Raw genomic sequence first — 20212 nt, forward strand, 5'->3', positions numbered from 1 at the left:
ATTGAAGTATTGTACTCTTATTTCTTTCTCTGATTCCCACATCTGTGAAATATTTTGGTTGGGAGGTTCCAAAAAGTTGATAGGTTGGAAAGGATTTGATGCGATATCAACCTGATGGTGGAAATCTTCATAATTAGTACTATGAGATATCATCCTTGCCTTGTACTGGTTTGTAACAAACCATCTGATGTGACCACAGCGCCTGATTGCTTGTAGAAAAGATAAATCACTGATGTCGGCAACATTTTCAATATCTTTGTATACAATTCCATTCATATGGGCAAACGGTTCACTGAAACCAGGGATTTTAAGCATTTGGAGTGTATAGGGTTTGATGATTAGAGCTGAAAGACCATATATCTGCCACCACTCAATGAACCATTCTGGTGTAGGATCTTCTTGTTCCAAAGCTTCTGCTGTCATGCCTTCAAATAAAAATGAGGACTGTATAGAATAAAATAAATTAGCTGAGCAATTTTGAAGATTCATAGCTGTATAGAAACATTCTTTTTGTCTGTCAGGGTCATAATTTTCTCTGTGGAGAGGATTATCAAATCTTCTCAGTGTGATGTGGCAGCTTGTCATCCGTTCATCATCCTCATCATCTCTCTCAAGAGTATAGTGTATGTTGTCAATGTATTCCAAATAGTCCAGAGCATCTACTGCTTCTTGGTTCATTTCGTCTTGCATTGTTTCTGTCCATAGGTAAGGAATGTCTTCCCTATTTCTAATTTCTTTGATTGGGTACCAATCTACATCATGGATAAGTACTGGAGTTTCAAGCATATAACTCACCCAACCATTTGGTGTTTCTATTTCAACAGTGCTTTCCCTTCTCCTGATAAAATTGCAATGCAAGCTCAAAATTGAATGTTCTGACAGAAATTCTCTACTCAGCATATCTGCGAAATTGTTCTTATCGCCTTTAACAAATTCAACATCAAAATTGTACTGGCTTAACTGCATGATCCACCTGACCATAGCAGCATCCTCAAAATCACATTTATGAATTGCAAATTTCAATGCCTGGCAGTCTGTCTTAACAGTGAATTTGGTGTAGATAACAAAATCTCTGAATTTTTCTATTCCTAGGCAAACTGCTCTGAGTTCTTTCTTCAAACTTGACCAATTCAATTGATTTTTTGCCCATAATCCAGATGCATATTGGCAAATTTCAATCTCTTTTTTACTGCTGGGATTTTTCTGACATAAAACTGCTCCCCATCCTTCATAACTGGCATCTGTCATGATGATCTTCTCCCATTCTTCTCTGATAGGGGAGAGTGGTTGAATATTTCTGACTTTTTCTTTTATTGCCCTGACTGCTTGTGTGCAATCATTATTCCATGGAATTGGATTCTTTTGAAGCCTTTTATTCAATAATTTCCTTTCTTGTGCACAATGCTTCAGAAATTTTGAAATGTAATTCAGGCTTCCAAAAACCTTTGCAGTTGAGTTTTGTCCTTGATTTCATCAGGGAAATGATCAACAAAATTTAAACTTCTTTGGATTACAGTATAGGATCCGTACTGTATATTATAACCCAAAAAGTCTATCATTGGCCGGAATAATTTCAACTTAGATTCTGATAATACTATGCCCATTTCTTTAACCCGCGGAGAAAGATTTTCAAATGTTTGATATGGTCAGCAATATTATCAGAATGAATTAGTAAATCATCAATATATTTCTTCAAGAAACTTTCCATTCCTTCGAAAGTTTCATCCATTATTCTCTGGAAAGCCGAAGGAGCATTAATCAGGCCAAATGGCATGATGTTCCATTCATAATGCCCTTCTGGTACAGAGAATGCTGTCTTCCATTTATCATCTTCTTTAATTCCTACTTGCCAGAAACCAGATTTGAGATCAAACTTGGAAAATATCTTGGACTTTGATATCTGAGCAAGTATGGAAGATGGCTTTGGCAAAGGATATGCATCGTAATCCAGAATTTTATTCAGAGGTTTATAATTCACAACTAACCTTGGTTTACCTCTGGCAACTTCAGCATGCTTATTTACATAGAATGCAAAACATGCTATGGGGCTTTTACTTTTCCTGATAAGCCCTTTCTTCAAAAGATATTTAATTTCTTCTCTGCAGAGTTTCATTTGTTCTTCATTCATTGCTACTGCTTTAGATCTTCTTAATTTTCCACTGAAATCCTTCTTGAGAGGAAGTTCTACCTCTTGTTTCTTAATATGCCAAAAGGCATTTGGATCATCTGAACAACATTCTTTAAACTGGGAAGTGAGATTTGCTATCTCAGAAGCATACTTTCCATTATCTAGATGTTCTTCTGTTTTCAATACTTCCCTTTTCACTTCCATTTTTGCCAAAAGATTCTCCATTCTTTCAACTCTCTTAATCCTCATTGGAGAATTAGAATTGATGAATGGGAAAAAGACTTCCTTATTATCAAAATTAATAAAATAACCATACCTCTGGGTTCTTGCATCAAATTTTGCTCCATGCATGCTGAAATTCTGAAAAAATGGTGTCCCAAGGTACATTGCACAATCCAGTCCTGGAACAACAGGACAAACCAGATGAACTCCTATTTTGTCTGTGAGCAGAACATCAATTTCTGCTTCATGTTTTGTGGGAATGTCTCCACTTGCTGTGATCACCCTTGGACATGTTGTTGGCCTTCTGTGATGCATGCCAACTACTGTATCACTTACGATGTTTAATCTGGAACCAGTGTCCATAAGTACCTTCCAAAATTCATACTGGTGTCCAATCTTTACTTTCATTTTTACACAATACATGACATCTCTATTCATGCTATTGCATCCAAAATCTGTTCTTGCTACTTCTTCTTCTTCTTCTTCTTCTTTGTTATGCTGCTGTTGAACTGGCCCCATATGATAGGTCCAATTTTCTGTCTTTCCTGAAATGGGACCTTGTGATGAAGAAGCAGGAGGAGCTTGTGCATTGAGCATCTTTAGGCTTAACTCATTATGGCTTTCAACACACAATCTTCTATTCTCTTTGATTGTTTTCCTCAGTTCTTTTATTGCCTGATGCACTGCAGGTAAAGTCTGTGGCAAGTCTTCTCCAAAATCTTCATTCTTAAATTGTCTGGTTAAGGCTTCAACAGAGAAAAGAGTAGCAGGGGGCACATACCCTTTATTTGGAGAATTCTTTGAAGTAGAGGGTGCTTTCTTCAAATGTTCTGTCAGCAAAGATCTGTACATTTCTTTCATTTGCGGATCTGTAGCAGCCATCATTTGTGCAAAAATGTTCTTACTGATTTCATCATAATCAGTCTTCATCATCCTGACTGCATTGCATGTACAAATATCAGGATCATCACAATCACAATATTTACATTCTGTACAATGGGGATCTTTACAGAATTCTTCATCAGATGATTCATCTGAATCAACAAAATTAAGTTCATTTTCAGATTCTGAATCAGAAGATACCAATTCATCACAGCTACTATGAAGATCGAATGAATTTATCTTTCCTTTCTTATTTCTATACTGGACTTTCTTTTTAGAAGAGTCTTTCTTTTTATTTGGACAATTTGGAGCTGTGTGACCTTTTTTGTTACAGTTGTAACAAATTATTTCTCTATCCTTAGAAAACATCTTTGTATGCTTGTAAGGTTTTGCTTTGTAATGTTTTCCTTTTGGCTTATCTTGGGAGGTCTGGGTATTCTTCTTGAATTGTCGTTTTCTCCTCTTATGCCCCTCAGAATTTCCAACTTTACCAAGATGCCATTGTTTGCAAAGCTGTTGATATCCATGTGGCTTTTTAGGATTTGTGGCAGCTCTTGCAATCTTCATTTGTGAACATAATTCAACAATGATTGCTTTTACTGCTTGTCTGATTATGCCAAATTTATAGTCTCCAATCTTGCCTGGTAATTTATTTACAATTGCTGAAGAGACCCATTGGGGAAGAGATGCAACAAAAATTTCCTTCCATTTTGGCTCAAGAATGAGATCTGGAGTCAAATTATGCAATCTATGAAGGAATTCATTAAAATATTCATCAAAATGTTGCATATTATGCAATCTCATGGCCAGCAGAGTGATAGTTGTAATATCATTGGTTATCTGGGGGAATCCAATGAAATTAACTGTGATAGCATAAAGAAGTTTTCCTATCATATTATTGACAGGCAAACTAGTGACAGGATCTATGTGGGTAGATCCATCTTCATTTTCAACAACTGATTGTTCCCATCCTGCAAGGAGATTAGGATCTTTAACTGTCTCAGCTTTTAGCCAAGAATCCAATGTTCCTTCAAATCCTCCTATTATTCTTCTTGTAGCATTGATGGGTCCTATGTCATCTGCAAGATAAGTCCTATAACATACAAGCATGGAATGTAAAACAGACATGATCTCAGCCTCTGTGCAATTATCAATATTCCATGAGTAAGTAGCATTTGCAGACCAATCCTTATGGTATTCAGACTTCATAAGATCTCTTCTGCACAGGAGCAAGATTCCAGGTAGTTTGCCATCTTGACCTGGATGATGTAGCATGACTTGATTTTCATTATCAAGTTGATCTTGTTCTTGATCTGTCAAAGATAAGTTATTGATACAGGTTTCAAGCTCTCCATTTGTGGTTCTGCCTCTATTTTGTGAAGAGTCATATCACCAAAGGATGTTTCTGTTTTGTGAAAACTTGTATCAAAAACTTTCTTCTTCTTCTCTAGTATAGGAATCTTCATTCACCAGATTAGAAGATTCTGGTTTGCTGGATTCACTAGTCTCTTTAGAGTGTTTTATGACAGGATGTGGACTAAAGAAAACTGGGGTTTGCAAAGAAGAATATGGATGAGAAGAGGTGGGTGGTGGAAAGGTTATAGAGTTTGGAGTTTTAATAAGGCTTTCCACAGAAGGAGTAATAGAATATGGGACAGAAGTCTTAGGTTCTGAAATATAGTTGCTGATTTATAGGTTTCAACCTTAGGCTTCTTTTTCAAGGATTTATCCCTTGAGTTACTTCCCAAACTTGTTTCTTTACAATATCAAGGGAATAACTGATCTTTACTATTTCCTTTCCATGAGCATTGGTAGCATCATGGGTCTTCTTATCAATCTGCCCTGTTTGTAAAGATAATCTGTCAAGACTCTTAGCAAGAGCCTTATCATTTTCTGCCAAAGTATTAACACTGTTATTCAAACAGACTGTATTATAGTCTTGTTTTCTCAAGATACTTTCAAGCATAATCTTCATTTCAGAATTGGCAGTTTCAATATTTTCAAACTTAGAACTGACAATTTTCTCTAGACTGGATAGAGCTAAATTTGTCCAATTTGTAGCAGCAACAGCATCTCTTGCTACTAGATTAGGATCATCTACATGAGATGGGATTAATTTATACAATTTCCCATCTTGACTTCTAATCAAAAATTTTTCCAAGGAGGAACTCTGTGTCTGTTTCTAAAAGATTTCCATCAAGGAGTTCCCACTTGTGTTTATTTGGGGTCCCAGGTCCCAGATGCATCATATTTACTTGGAACTGAGAACATTTTTTTCCTTAGTAATTTTTCTCCTTCTATTTGAACAGCAATCAGAGATCTTGGAATGTTTGACTTGCTTAACATACTCTGAATCTTTGGCTGAAAAACATGTGCTTTCAAAGGAGGAGGAATTACTACTGGATTTTCTTTCAGTTTTTCTTCTACAATTTTTCTGGATCCTTGATTTTTTTCTGTTTAGCCTGGTTCCTGAATTGCTTCATCAAGGATTGTTCTATGATATTTGCAGAAGGGTAATACCATTCTTAGAATGATATCCATTGATTTTCTAACTTCATCCATTCTTTCCATTTTTCAACATTCTGTCTGTTGAAGGCAGGACGATCATTTTTTGGAAGAAGCATTACTTCTTCAAAATACAAGTGTTCTTTTTCATGTGTAAACATATCCCAATTGAACATTTTCTTTTTCCATTGATCATCAGGATCATATGGACTGATTCCTTTAAAGATTTTTAAAAAGGCGATTATCTCTGAATCAGAAGGAATTTCAACATGTCTTGGAATCTTATCAATGGGATTTTTTCTGTATTCAGGAATAGGTGAAGAATCAATATAACCTAAACCGTAAGTAGAAGAACTGGATACAGTATGTACAAGTAGTTCTTCTTGTGGATTAAAAAATACAACCTTTTTGTAATTTTCTTCAGATGAGTCAGATGAAGGAGTAAATCTGATCATATTTATTCTATGCCGATCTGATGACTCACCATGTGGAGTTGGTGGTTCTGAAGAAAATTGACAGAAGGTTTTGGAGCAGTGTGGATGGTCACAGACTGAGCTAAAAGGCTGAGATGAGCTTGGCTGTGAAAACATTCTTCTGATAGAATCATACACTGCTTGGTCTATTACAAACTGTGGGGGTGCAGGAGATTGACCCGGATGTAACTTGATTGTAGTAGGAATGGCAGAGATAGATGTAGAGGGTCCTTCATTGTGAACTCTAGGGAATCTTGTGGTAACTTTCCCATCTATCTCTGTTATTATTGACTGTGCAGCAGCAACAGGTTTCTTCGTAGGCTTTCCCCAATTGGTTACCCAATCATCGGTGGACATAAATCATTTCTGGAGACATAGACTGGGGCTACTGGATTGCAAGATGAATCATACTGGATAAGAGTAACTCGGCCTTCATCTTTATCAAAGTATGCAGAACAGCAGGGATTGTTGTGTTATAAAACCTAACACAAGTAATATAAAATATGGCCAAATTTTTTGATTTTGCTTTGAAATTTTGATACCCAGCAGTTTGGATATACTAAGGTTAGGCATTGCAGGACATTTGGGTCATCAAGTGCAACAGAGAAATCTGGGAAAACATCATACTGTACTGGGCCTTCAGCAAGGCTTGTTTCAATGCCACCTATCATAGCCTGGGTGAATGTGGTCCATCGATTGTCGAATAGGGCTGAGAACACATAAGCTTTTTGTCCTTTTCTATGTAATGCATTCAGTCCTATCCTCACCATCCCCAGATGGACATACTGGTTAACCAGCTTTGAGGGCTGATTTGATATGTTTAGCTTCCAGGAGAGATATAGTTAACATGGCATTCAAAGTTAAATCTCTTTGATAGATTTTTCTTTGATTTTGATCTGACTCATGGCACGTAAATTAAAAGAAGATAAATTTCTGTATACATCATGTGGAGAACTGGGGGAAGTTTCCAATTAACAGAGGGATCTGTTTCTTCTTGTTCTATGATAGCAGAATTTCCAGAAGAGGATTCAGATCTACATAACCCTTCTAATGCAGATTTTGATTTTTCTTCCTATTCATAGTTCTAAAGTGCTTAGATCCAAAAATAGAATCAGAAGATTCAGCTGAAGAATGTCTAGAAGCATCCATTTTAGAATAGAAAAATACCGTATCAAAAGTCTTGCAGAAAATGATGAGAAGAATTGTGGTCTTCTTCTGAAGGAGAAATTGCGGCAAATTCTCGTCCAACGTCTTCAACGCTCTCCAACGCCAACAGCAGCAACAACGAGCTCGAACGCTATTCAGGACTCAAACGAATTTTTTCACTCAGACAATATCTCACAGCAAAATACTAACTCAAACAATACTTGGCTCTGATACCATCTCTTTCAGGACCTTTAACAAGCAAATGAACACAGCAAGATTGCGGAATTTTGAACTGGAATTTTTGAAATGAAGATTATGCTTGAAATGTAATTCAGTCCTATCTCACAGCAAAATACTAACTCAAACAATAGGATAGGACCTTTAACAAGCAAATGAACACAGCAAGATTGCGGAATTTTGAACTGGAATTTTTTTATTATATGGATGCAGATATTACATAAGAAAATCTCCTTACAGAGATTGACTGTCTACGCATTCACCGGACTTTCTACCGTTCTCAAGGAACAAGTATTACCGGAAGCTCCTGGCAATAGACAGGCTCTGCCTCAGAGATTACAGACAAACTCTCAGACTTTCCTAATGGTTCAGCCACTTTAGGTTCTCACCAGTGCCGAACACACTGATGCGCAGGCTTCCAAACCAGACTCTAAGACTTAGAAAACTCTTCGTGATGCAAGCAGATCAGACACAAATGTCCGCAGATGCAGAGCAGGAAAAGTCTATGACTCTAAACTCTCTCGACCGAATGAGTCTTACTTCGCAGCTAGCTCTTATTTATAAGCTGGAAGGGAACAAACATTCATGAGTGCGCTATGTACAGACTGATGACTCAAAGACACAAGTACTTAGACAGATCTGAATAGATCGCCGAAAGTAAGATTCGGGCATAGGACACTATCGTCCTATGTTATCTCGTCCCTACTCTTTATCAGAGAGCCTGAGGCATGTGGGGACCGAATCTTAGTACCAAACGTACTATTTACACAGAGGAAATTCATTAGTGAACCCTCGAAAGACTTATCATGTCATAAAAGATTAGATTTGCAAAATCCATGATTTGTACAAAGTGGAGATTCCAGAGCGAGGGAATCCACGAAAGCTCGTCCGGCACCATAGTCGGCCAGAAAGACGTCACTCAATCCATAGTATAGTATTCTATCTGTGGATGTGTATAATGTGATATCTGAATCTTTCAATCAGAGAATTATTGAAGTAATTTACTCTTATTTCTTTCTCTGATTCCCACATCTGTGAAATATTTTGGTTGGGAGGTTCCAAAAAGTTGATAGGTTGGAAAGGATTTGATGCGATATCAAACATGATGGTGGAAATCTTCATAATTAGTACTATGAGATATCATCCTTGCCTTGTACTGGTTTGTAACAAACCATCTGATGTGACCACAGCGTCCTGATTGCTTGTAGAAAAGATAAATCACTGATGTCGGCAACATTTTCAATATCTTTGTATACAATTCCATTCATATGGGCAAACGGTTCACTGAAACCAGGGATTTTAAGCATTTGGAGTGTATAGGGTTTGATGATTAGAGCTGAAAGACCATATATCTGCCACCACTCAATGAACCATTCTGGTGTAGGATCTTCTTGTTCCAAAGCTTCTGCTGTCATGCCTTCAAATAAAAATGATGACTGTATAGAATAAATAAATTAGCTGAGCAATTTTGAAGATTCATAGCTGTATAGAAACATTCTTTTTGTCTGTCAGGGTCATAATTTTCTCTGTGGAAAGGATTATCAAATCTTCTCAGTGTGATGTGGCAGCTTGTCATCCGTTCATCATCCTCATCATCTCTCTCAAGAGTATAGTGTATGTTGTCAATGTATTCCAAATAGTCAAGGCATCTACTGCTTCTTGGTTCATTTCGTCTTGCTTTTTCTGTCCATAGGTAAGGAATATCTTCCTATTTCTAATTTCTTTGATTGGGTACCAATCTACATCATGGATAAGTACTGGAGTTTCAAGCATATAACTTACCCAACCATTTGGTGTTTCTATTTCAACAGTGCTTTCCTTCTCCTGATAAAATTGCAATGCAAGCTCAAAATTGAATGTTTGACAGAATATTCTCTACTCAGCATATCTGCGAAATTGTTCTTATCGCCTTTAACAAATTCAACATCAAAATTGTACTGGCTTAACTGCATGATCCACCTGACCATAACAGCATCCTCCAAAATCACATTTATGAATTGCAAATTTCAATGCCTGGCAGTCTGTCTTAACAGTGAATTTTGTGTAGATAACAAAATCTCTGAATTTTTCTATTCCTAGGCAAACTGCTCTGAGTTCTTTCTTCAAACTTGACCAATTCAATTGTTTTTTTGCCCATAATCCAGATGCATATTGGCAAATTTCAATCTCTTTTTTACTGCTGGGATTTTTCTGACATAAAACTGCTCCCCATCCTTCATAACTGGCATCTGTCATGATGATCTTCTCCCATTCTTCTCTGATAGGGGAGAGTGGTTGAATATTTCTGACTTTTTCTTTTATTGCCCTGACTGCTTGTGTGCAATCATTATTCCATGGAATTGGATTCTTTTGAAGCCTTTTATTCAATAATTTCCTTTCTTGTGCACAATGCTTCAGAAATTTTGAAATGTAATTCAGGCTTCCCAAAAACCTTTGCAGTTGAGTTTTGTCCTTGATTTCATCAGGGAAATGATCAACAAAATTTAAACTTCTTTGGATTACAGTATAGGATCCGTACTGTATATTATAACCCAAAAAGTCTATCATTGGCCGGAATAATTTCAACTTAGATTCTGATAATACTATGCCCATTTCTTTAACCTTGCGGAGAAAGATTTTCAAATGTTTGATATGGTCAGCAATATTATCAGAATGAATTAGTAAATCATCAATATATTTCTTCAAGAAACTTTCCATTCCTTCGAAAGTTTCATCCATTATTCTCTGGAAAGCCGAAGGAGCATTAATCAGGCCAAATGGCATGATGTTCCATTCATAATGCCCTTCTGGTACAGAGAATGCTGTCTTCCATTTATCATCTTCTTTAATTCCTACTTGCCAGAAACCAGATTTGAGATCAAACTTGGAAAATATCTTGGACTTTGATATCTGAGCAAGTATGGAAGATGGCTTTGGCAAAGGATATGCATCGTAATCCAGAATTTTATTCAGAGGTTTATAATTCACAACTAACCTTGGTTTACCTCTGGCAACTTCAGCATGCTTATTTACATAGAATGCAAAACATGCTATGGGGCTTTTACTTTTCCTGATAAGCCCTTTCTTCAAAAGATATTTAATTTTTCTCTGCAGAGTTTCATTTGTTCTTCATTCATTGCTACTGCTTTAGATCTTCTTAATTTTCCACTGAAATCCTTCTTGAGAGGAAGTTCTACCTCTTGTTTCTTAATATGCCAAAAGGCATTTGGATCATCTAACAACATTCTTTAAACTGGGAAGTGAGATTTGCTATCTCAGAAGCATACTTTCCATTATCTAGATGTTCTTCTGTTTTCAATACTTCCCTTTTCACTTCCATTTTTGCCAAAAGATTCTCCATTCTTTCAACTCTCTTAATCCTCATTGGAGAATTAGAATTGATGAATGGGAAAAAGACTTCTTATTATCAAAATTAATAAAATATCCATACCTCTGGGTTCTTGCATCAAATTTTGCTCCATGCATGCTGAAATTCTGAAAAAAATGGTGTCCCAAGGTTCATTGCACAATCCAGTCCTGGAACAACAGGACAAACCAGATGAACTCCTATTTTGTCTGTGAGCAGAACATCAATTTCTGCTTCATGTTTTGTGGGAATGTCTCCACTTGCTGTGATCACCCTTGGACATGTTGTTGGCCTTCTGTGTTGCATGCCAACTACTGTATCACTTACGATGTTTAATCTGGAACCAGTGTCCATAAGTACCTTCCAAAATTCATACTGGTGTCCAATCTTTACTTTCATTTTTACACAATACATGACATCTCTATTCATGCTATTGCATCCAAAATCTGTTCTTGCTACTTCTTCTTCTTCTTCTTCTTCTTTGTTATGCTGCTGTTGAACTGGCCCCATATGATAGGTCCAATTTTTCTGTCTTTCCTGAAATGGGACCTTGTGATGAAGAAGCAGGAGGAGCTTGTGCATTGAGCATCTTTAGGCTTAACTCATTATGGGCTTTCAACACACAATCTTCTATTCTCTTTGATTGTTTTCCTCAGTTCTTTTATTGCCTGATGCACTGCAGGTAAAGTCTGTGGCAAGTCTTCTCCAAAATCTTCATTCTTAAATTGTCTGGTTAAGGCTTCAACAGAGAAAAGAGTAGCAGGGGGCACCATACCCTTTATTTGGAGAATTCTTTGAAGTAGAGGGTGCTTTCTTCAAATGTTCTGTCAGCAAAGATCTGTACATTTCTTTCATTTGCGGATCTGTAGCAGCCATCATTTGTGCAAAAATGTTCTTACTGATTTCATCATAATCAGTCTTCATCATCCTGACTGCATTGCATGTACAAATATCAGGATCATCACAATCACAATATTTACATTCTGTACAATGGGGATCTTTACAGAATTCTTCATCAGATGATTCATCTGAATCAACAAAATTAAGTTCATTTTCAGATTCTGAATCAGAAGATACCAATTCATCACAGCTACTAGGAAGATCGAATGAATTTATCTTTCCTTTCTTATTTCTATACTGGACTTTCTTTTTAGAAGAGTCTTTCTTTTTATTTGGACAATTTGGAGCTGTGTGACCTTTTTTGTTACAGTTGTAACAATTATTTCTCTATCCTTAGAAAACATCTTTGTATGCTTGTAAGGTTTTGCTTTGTAATGTTTTCTTTTTGGCTTATCTTGGGAGGTCTGGGTATTCTTCTTGAATTGTCTTTTTCTCCTCTTATGCCCCTCAGAATTTCCAGCTTTACCAAGATGCCATTGTTTGCAAAGTGTTGATATCCATGTGGCTTTTTAGGATTTGTGGCAGCTCTTGCAATCTTCATTTGTGAACATAATTCAACAATAATTGCTTTTACTGCTTGTCTGATTATGCCAAATTTATAGTTCCCAATCTTGCCTGGTAATTTATTTACAATTGCTGATGAGACCCATTGGGGAAGAGATGCAACAAAAATTTCCTTCCATTTTGGCTCAAGAATGAGATCTGGAGTCAAAGTATGCAATCTGTGAAGGAATTCATTAAAATATTCATCAAAATGTTGCATATTATGCAATCTCATGGCCAGCAGAGTGATAGTTGTAATATCATTGGTTATCTGGGGGAATCCAATGAAATTAACTGTGATAGCATAAAGAAGTTTTCCTATCATATTATTGACAGGCAAACTAGTGACAGGATCTATGTGAGTAGATCCATCTTCATTTTCAACAACTGATCGTTCCCATCCTGCAAGGAGATTAGGATCTTTAACTGTCTCAGCTTTTAGCCAAGAATCCAATGTTCCTTCAAATCCTCCTATTATTCTTCTTGTAGCATTGATGTCCTTCCTATGTCATCTGCAAGATAAGTCCATAATATACTGCAGAAGCATAAATACAAGACAGACTGATCAGCTTAGATCTCTCTATGTGCAATTATCAATATTCCATGAGTAAGTAGCTTTGCAGACCAATCCTTATGGTATTCAGACTTCATAAGATCTTTCTGTCAGGAGCAGGATTCCAGGTAGTTTGCCATCTTGACCTGGATGATGTAGCATTGACTTGATTTTCATTATCAAGTTGATCTTGTTCTTGATCTGTCAAAGATAAGTTATTGATAAGGTTTCAAGCTCTTCCATTTGTGGTTCTGCCTTTTTTGTGTGAAGAGTCATATCAAAAGGGTGATTGTTTCTGTGGTGAAATTTTGTATCAAAACTTTCTTCTTCTTCTCTAGTATAGGAATCTTCATTCACCAGAATTAGAAGATTCTGGTTTGCTGGATTCACTAGTTTCTTTAGAATGTTTTATGACAGGATGTGGACTAAAGAAACTGGGATTTGCAAACAGAGAATATGGATGAGAAGAAGTAGGTGGTGGAAAAGTTATAGAGTTTGGCGTTTTAATAAGGCTTTCCACAGAAGGAGTAATAGAATATGGTACAGAAGTCTTAGGTTTTGAAAATATAGTTGCTGATTTATAGGTTTCAACCTTAGGCTTCTTTTTCAAGGATTCTATCCCTTGAGTTACTTCCCAAACTTGTTTCTTTACAATATCTAGGGAATTACTGATCTTTACAATTTCCTTTCCATGAGCATTTGGTAGCATCATGGGTCTTCTTATCAATCTGCCCTGTTTGTAAAGATAATCTGTCAAGACTCTTAGCAAGAGCCTTATCATTTTCTGCCAAAGTATTAACACTGTTATTCAAACAGACTGTATTATAGTCTTGTTTTCTCAAGATACTTTCAAGCATAATCTTCATTTCAGAATTGGCAGTTTCAATATTTTCAAACTTAGAACTGACAAATTTCTCTAGACTGGATAGAGCTAAATTTGTCCAATTTGTAGCAGCAACAGCATCTCTTGCTACTAGATTAGGATCATCTACATGAGATGGGAGTAATTTATACAATTTCCCATCTTGACTTCTAATCACAAAATTTTTCCAAGAGGGAACTCTGTGTCTGTTTCTAAAAGATTTCCATCAAGGAGTTCCCACTTGTGTTTATTTGGGGTCCCAGTCCGCATCATATTTACTTGGAACTGAGAACATATTTTCCTTAGTAATTTTTCTCCTTCTATTTGAACAGCAATCAGAGATCTTGGAATGTTTGACTTGCTTAACATACTCTGAATCTTTGGCTGAAAAACATGTGCTTTCAAAGGAGGAGGAATTACTACTGGATTTTCTTTCAGTTTTTCTTCTACAAATTTTCTGGATCCTTGATTTTTTTCTGTTTAGCCTGGTTCCTGAATTGCTTCATCAAGGATTGTTCTATGATATTTGCAGAAGGGTAATACCATTCATAGAATGATATCCATTGATTTTCTACCTTCATCCATTCTTTCCATTTTTCAACATTCTGTCTGTTGAAGGCAGGACGATCATTTTTTGGAAGAAGCATTACTTCTTCAAAATACAAGGTTCTTTTTCATGTGTAAACATATCCCAATTGAACATTTTCTTTTTCCATTGATCATCAGGATCATATGGACTGATTCCTTTAAAGATTTTTAAAAAGGCGATTATCTCTCTGAATCAGAAGGAATTTCAACATGTCTTGGAATCTTATCAATGGGATTTTTTCTGTATTCAGGAATAGGTGAAGAATCAATATAACCTAAAACCGTAAGTAGAAGAACTGGATACAGTATGTACAAGTAGTTCTTCTTGTGGATTAAAAAATACAACTTTTTGTAATTTTCTTCAGATGAGTCAGATGAAGGAGTAAATCTGATCATATTTATTCTATGCCGATCTGATGACTCACCATGTGGAGTTGGTGGTTCTGAAGAAAATTGACAGAAGGTTTTGGAGCAGTGTGGATGGTCACAGACTGAGCTAAAAGGCTGAGATGAGCTTGGCTGTGAAAACATTCTTCTGATAGAATCATACACTGCTTGGTCTATTACAAATGTGGGGGTGCAGGAGATTGACCCGGATGTAACTGACTGATTGTAGTAGGAATGGCAGAGATAGAAGTAGAGGGTCCTTCATTGTGAACTCTAGGGAATCTTGTGGTAACTTTCCCATCTATCTCTGTTATTATTGACTGTGCAGCAGCAACAGGTTCTTCGTAGGCTTTCCCCAATTGGTTACCCAATCATCGGGTGGACATAAATCATTTCTGGAGACATAGACTGGGCTACTGGATTGCAAGATGAATCATACTGGATAAGAGTAACTCGGCCTTCGTCTTTATCAAGAGTATGCAGAACAGCAGGGATTGTTGTGTTATAAAACCTAACACAAGTAATATAAAATATGGCCAAATTTTTTTGATTTTGCTTTGAAATTTTGATACCCAGCAGTTTGGATACCTAAGGTTAGGCATTGCAGGACATTTGGGTCATCAAGTGCAACAGAGAAATCTGGGAAAAACATCATACTGTACTGGGCCTTCAGCAAGGCTTGTTTCAATGCCACCTATCATAGCCTGGGTGAATGTGGTCCATCGATTGTCGAATAGGGCTGAGAGAACAATAAGCTTTTTGTCCTTTTCTATGTAATGCATTCAGTCCTATCCTCACCATCCCAGATGGACATACTGGTAACCAGCTTTGAGGGCTGATTTGATATGTTTAGCTTCCAGGAGAGATATAGTTAAATGGCATTCAAAGTTAAATCTGCTTTGATAGATTTTTCTTTGATTTTGATCTGACTCATGGCACGTAAATTAAAAGAAGATAAATTTCTCTATACATCATGTGGAGATATCTGGGGGAAGTTTCCAATTAACAGAGGGATCTGTTTCTTCTTGTTCTATGGATAGCAGAATTTCCAGAAGAGGATTCTGATCTACATAACCCTTCTAATGCAGATTTTGATTTTTCTTCCTCTTTCATAGTTCTAAAGTGCTTAGATCCAAAATAGAATCAGAGATTCAGCTGAAGAATGTCTAGAAGCATCCATTTTAGAATAGAAAAATACCCGTAGTATCAAAAGTCTTGCAGAAATGATGAGAAGAACTGTGGTCTTCCTTTGAAGGAGAAATTGCGGCAAATTTCGTCAACGTCTTCAACGCTCTCCAACGCCAACTGCAGCAACAACGAGCTCGAACGCTATTCAGGACTCAAACGAATTTTTTCACTCAGACAATATCTCACAGCAAAATACTAACTCAAACAATACTTCTTGATAGACTTAATTATTTCCATAATCTCAATTTACTATCAATCTAGGATAGGACCTTTACAAGCAATTGAACACAGCAATGATTGCTGTTAGATAGTTTCCTATTTCAGAAATTTTGAAATGTAATTCAGTCCTATCCTCACAATCAGATGGACAAATGGTAACCAGATTTGAGGGCTGATTTGATATGTTTAGCTTCCAGGAGAGTTATAGTTAACTCATTCAAAGTTAATCTGCTTTGATAGATTTTTCTTTGATTTTGATCTGACTCATGGCACGTAAATTAAAAGATAAATTTCTGTATACATCATGTGGAAGTTACTGGAAGTTCCAGTTAACAGAGGGATCTGTTTCTTCTTGTTCTATGAAAGAGATGGTATCAGAGCCAAGTATTGTTTGAGTTAGTATTTTGCTGTGAGATATTGTCTGAGTGAAAAAATTCGTTTGAGTCCTGAATAGCGTTCGAGCTCGTTGTTGCTGCTGTTGGCGTTGGAGAGCGTTGAAGACGTTGGACGAGAATTTGCCGCAATTTCTCCTTCAGAAGAAGACCACAATTCTTCTCATCATTTTCTGCAAGACTTTTGATACGGGTATTTTTCTATTCTAAAATGGATGCTTCTAGACATTCTTCAGCTGAATCTTCTGATTCTATTTTTGGATCTAAGCACTTTAGAACTATGAAAGAGGAAGAAAAATCAAAATCTGCATTAGAAGGGTTATGTAGATCTGAATCCTCTTTGGAAATTCTGCTATCATAGAACAAGAAGAAACAGATCCCTCTGTTAATTGGAAACTTCCCCCAGTATCTCCACATGATGTATACAGAATTTATCTTCTTTTAATTTACGTGCCATGATCAGATCAAAATCAAAGAAAAATCTATCAAAGCAGATTTAACTTTGAATGCCATGTTAATATATCTCTCCTGGAAGCTAAACATATCAAATCAGCCCTCAAAGCTGGTTACCAGTATGTCCATCTGGGGATGGTGAGGATAGGACTGAATGCATTACATAGAAAAGGACAAAAAGCTTATGTGTTCTCAGCCCTATTCGACAATCGATGGACCACATTCACCCAGGCTATGATAGGTGGCATTGAAACAAGCCTTGCTGAAGGCCCAGTACAGTATGATGTTTTCCCAGATTTCTCTGTTGCACTTGATGACCCAAATGTCCTGCAATGCCTAACCTTAGGTATCCAAACTGCTGGGTATCAAAATTTCAAAGCAAAATCAAAAAATTTGGCCATATTTTATATTACTTGTGTTAGGTTTTATAACACAACAATCCCTGCTGTTCTGCATACTCCTCATAAAGTGAAGGCCGAGTCCGAGTTACTCTTATCCAGTATGATTCATCTTGCAATCCAGTAGCCCCGTCTATGTCTCCAGAAATGATTTTATGTCCACCTGATGATTGGGTAACCAATTGGGGAAAGCCTACGAAGAAACCTGTTGCTGCTGCACAGTCAATAATAACAGAGATAGATGGGAAAGTTACCACAAGATTCCCTAGAGTTCACAATGAAGGACCCTCTACTTCTATCTCTGCCATTCCTACTACAATCAGTCAGTTACATCCGGGTCAATCTCCTGCACCCCCACAGTTTGTAATAGACCAAGCAGTGTATGATTCTATCAGAAGAATGTTTTCATAGCCAAGCTCATCTCAGCCTTTTAGCTCAGTCTGTGACCATCCACACTGCTCCAAAACCTTCTGTCAATTTTCTTCAGAACCACCAACTCCACATGGTGAGTCATCAGATCGGCATAGAATAAATATGATCAGATTTACTCCTTCATCTGACTCATCTGAAGAAAATTACAAAAAGGTTGTATTTTTTAATCCACAAGAAGAACTACTTGTACATACTGTATCCAGTTCTTCTACTTACGGTTTAGGTTATATTGATTCTTCACCTATTCCTGAATACAGAAAAAATCCCATTGATAAGATTCCAAGACATGTTGAAATTCCTTCTGATTCAGAGATAATCGCCTTTTTAAAAATCTTTAAAGGAATCAGTCCATATGATCCTGATGATCAATGGAAAAGAAAAATGTTCAATTGGGATATGTTTACACATGAAAAAGAACACTTGTATTTTGAAGAAGTAATGCTTCTTCCAAAAAATGATCGTCCTGCCTTCAACAGACAGAATGTTGAAAAAGGAAAGAATGGATGAAGGTAGAAAATCAATGGATATCATTCTATGAATGGTATTACCCTTCTGCAAATATCATAGAACAATCCTTGATGAAGCAATTCAGGAACCAGGCTAAACAGAAAAAAATCAAGGATCCAGAAAAATTTGTGAAGAAAAACTGAAAGAAAATCCAGTAGTAATTCCTCCTCCTTTGAAAGCACATGTTTTTCAGCCAAAGATTCAGAGTATGTTAAGCAAGTCAAACATTCCAAGATCTCTGATTGCTGTTCAAATAGAAGGAGAAAAATTACTAAGGAAATATGTTCTCAGTTCCAAGTAAATATGATGCGGACTGGGACCCCAAATAAACACAAGTGGGAACTCCTTGATGGAAATCTTTTAGAAACAGACACAGAGTTCCCTCCTTGGAAAAATTTTGTGATTAGAAGTCAAGATGGGAAATTGTATAAATTACTCCCATCTCATGTAGATGATCCTAATCTAGTAGCAAGAGATGCTGTTGCTGCTACAAATTGGACAAATTTAGCTCTATCCAGTCTAGAGAAATTTTGTTCATAGTCTATAAGTTTGAAAATATTGAATACTGCGCAATTCTGAAATGAAGATTATGCTTGAAAGTATCTTGAGAAAACAAGACTATAATACAGTCTGTTTGAATAACAGTGTTAATACTTTGGCAGAAAATGATAAGGCTCTTGCTAAGAGTCTTGACAGATTATCTTTACAAACAGGGCAGATTGATAAGAGAAGACCCATGATGCTACAATGCTCATGGAAAGGAAATAGTAAAGATCAGTAATTCCCTTGATATTGTAAAGAAACAAGTTTGGGAAGTAACTCAAGGGATAGAATCCTTGAAAAAGAAGCCTAAGGTTGAAACCTATAAATCAGCAACTATATTTTCAGAACCTAAGACTTCTGTCCCATATTCTATTACTCCTTCTGTGGAAAGCCTTATTAAAACTCCAAACTCTATAACCTTTCCACCACCACCTCTTCTCATCCATATTCTCTGTTTGCAAACCCCAGTTTCTTTTAGTCCACATCCTGTCATAAAAACACTCTAAAGAGACTAGTGAATCCGCAAACCAGAATCTTCTAATCTGGTGAATGAAGATTCCTATACTAGAGAAGAAGAAGAAAGTTTTGATACAAGTTTTCACAAAATAGAACATCCTTTGGTGATATGACTCTTCACAAAATAGAGGCAGAACCACAAATGGAAGAGCTTGAAACCTGTATCAATAACTTATCTTTGACATATCAAGAACAAGATCAACTTGATAATGAAAAATCAAGTCAATGCTACATCATCCAGGTCAAGATGCAAACTACCTGGAATCTGCTCCTGACAGAAGAGATCTTATGAAGTCTGAATACCATAAGGATTGGTCTGCAAATGCTATTACTCATGGAATATTGATAATTGCACAGAGGCTGAGATCATGTCTGTTTTACATTCCATGCTTGTATGTTATAGGACTTATCTTGCAGATGACATAGGACCCATCAATGCTACAAGAAGAATAATAGGAGGTTTTGAAGGAACATTGGATTCTTGGCTAAAAGCTGAGACAGTTAAAGATCCTAATCTCCTTGCAGGATGGGAACAATTCAGTTGTTGAAAATGAAGATGGATCTACCCACATAGATCCTGTCACTAGTTTGCCTGTCAATAATATGATAGGAAAACTTCTTTATGCTATCACAGTTAATTTCATTGGATTCCCCCAGATAACCAATGATATTACAACTATCACTCTGCTGGCCATGAGATTGCATAATATGCAACATTTTGATGAATATTTTAATGAATTCCTTCATAGATTGCATACTTTGACTCCAATCTCATTCTTGAGCCAAAATGGA

Source organism: Pinus tabuliformis, chromosome 6 (assembly GCF_031772625.1).
Source record: "Pinus tabuliformis cultivar Carrire ecotype Pingquan chromosome 6, CPIR1, whole genome shotgun sequence".
In the NCBI taxonomy this organism is placed as follows: Eukaryota; Viridiplantae; Streptophyta; class Pinopsida; order Pinales; family Pinaceae; genus Pinus; species Pinus tabuliformis.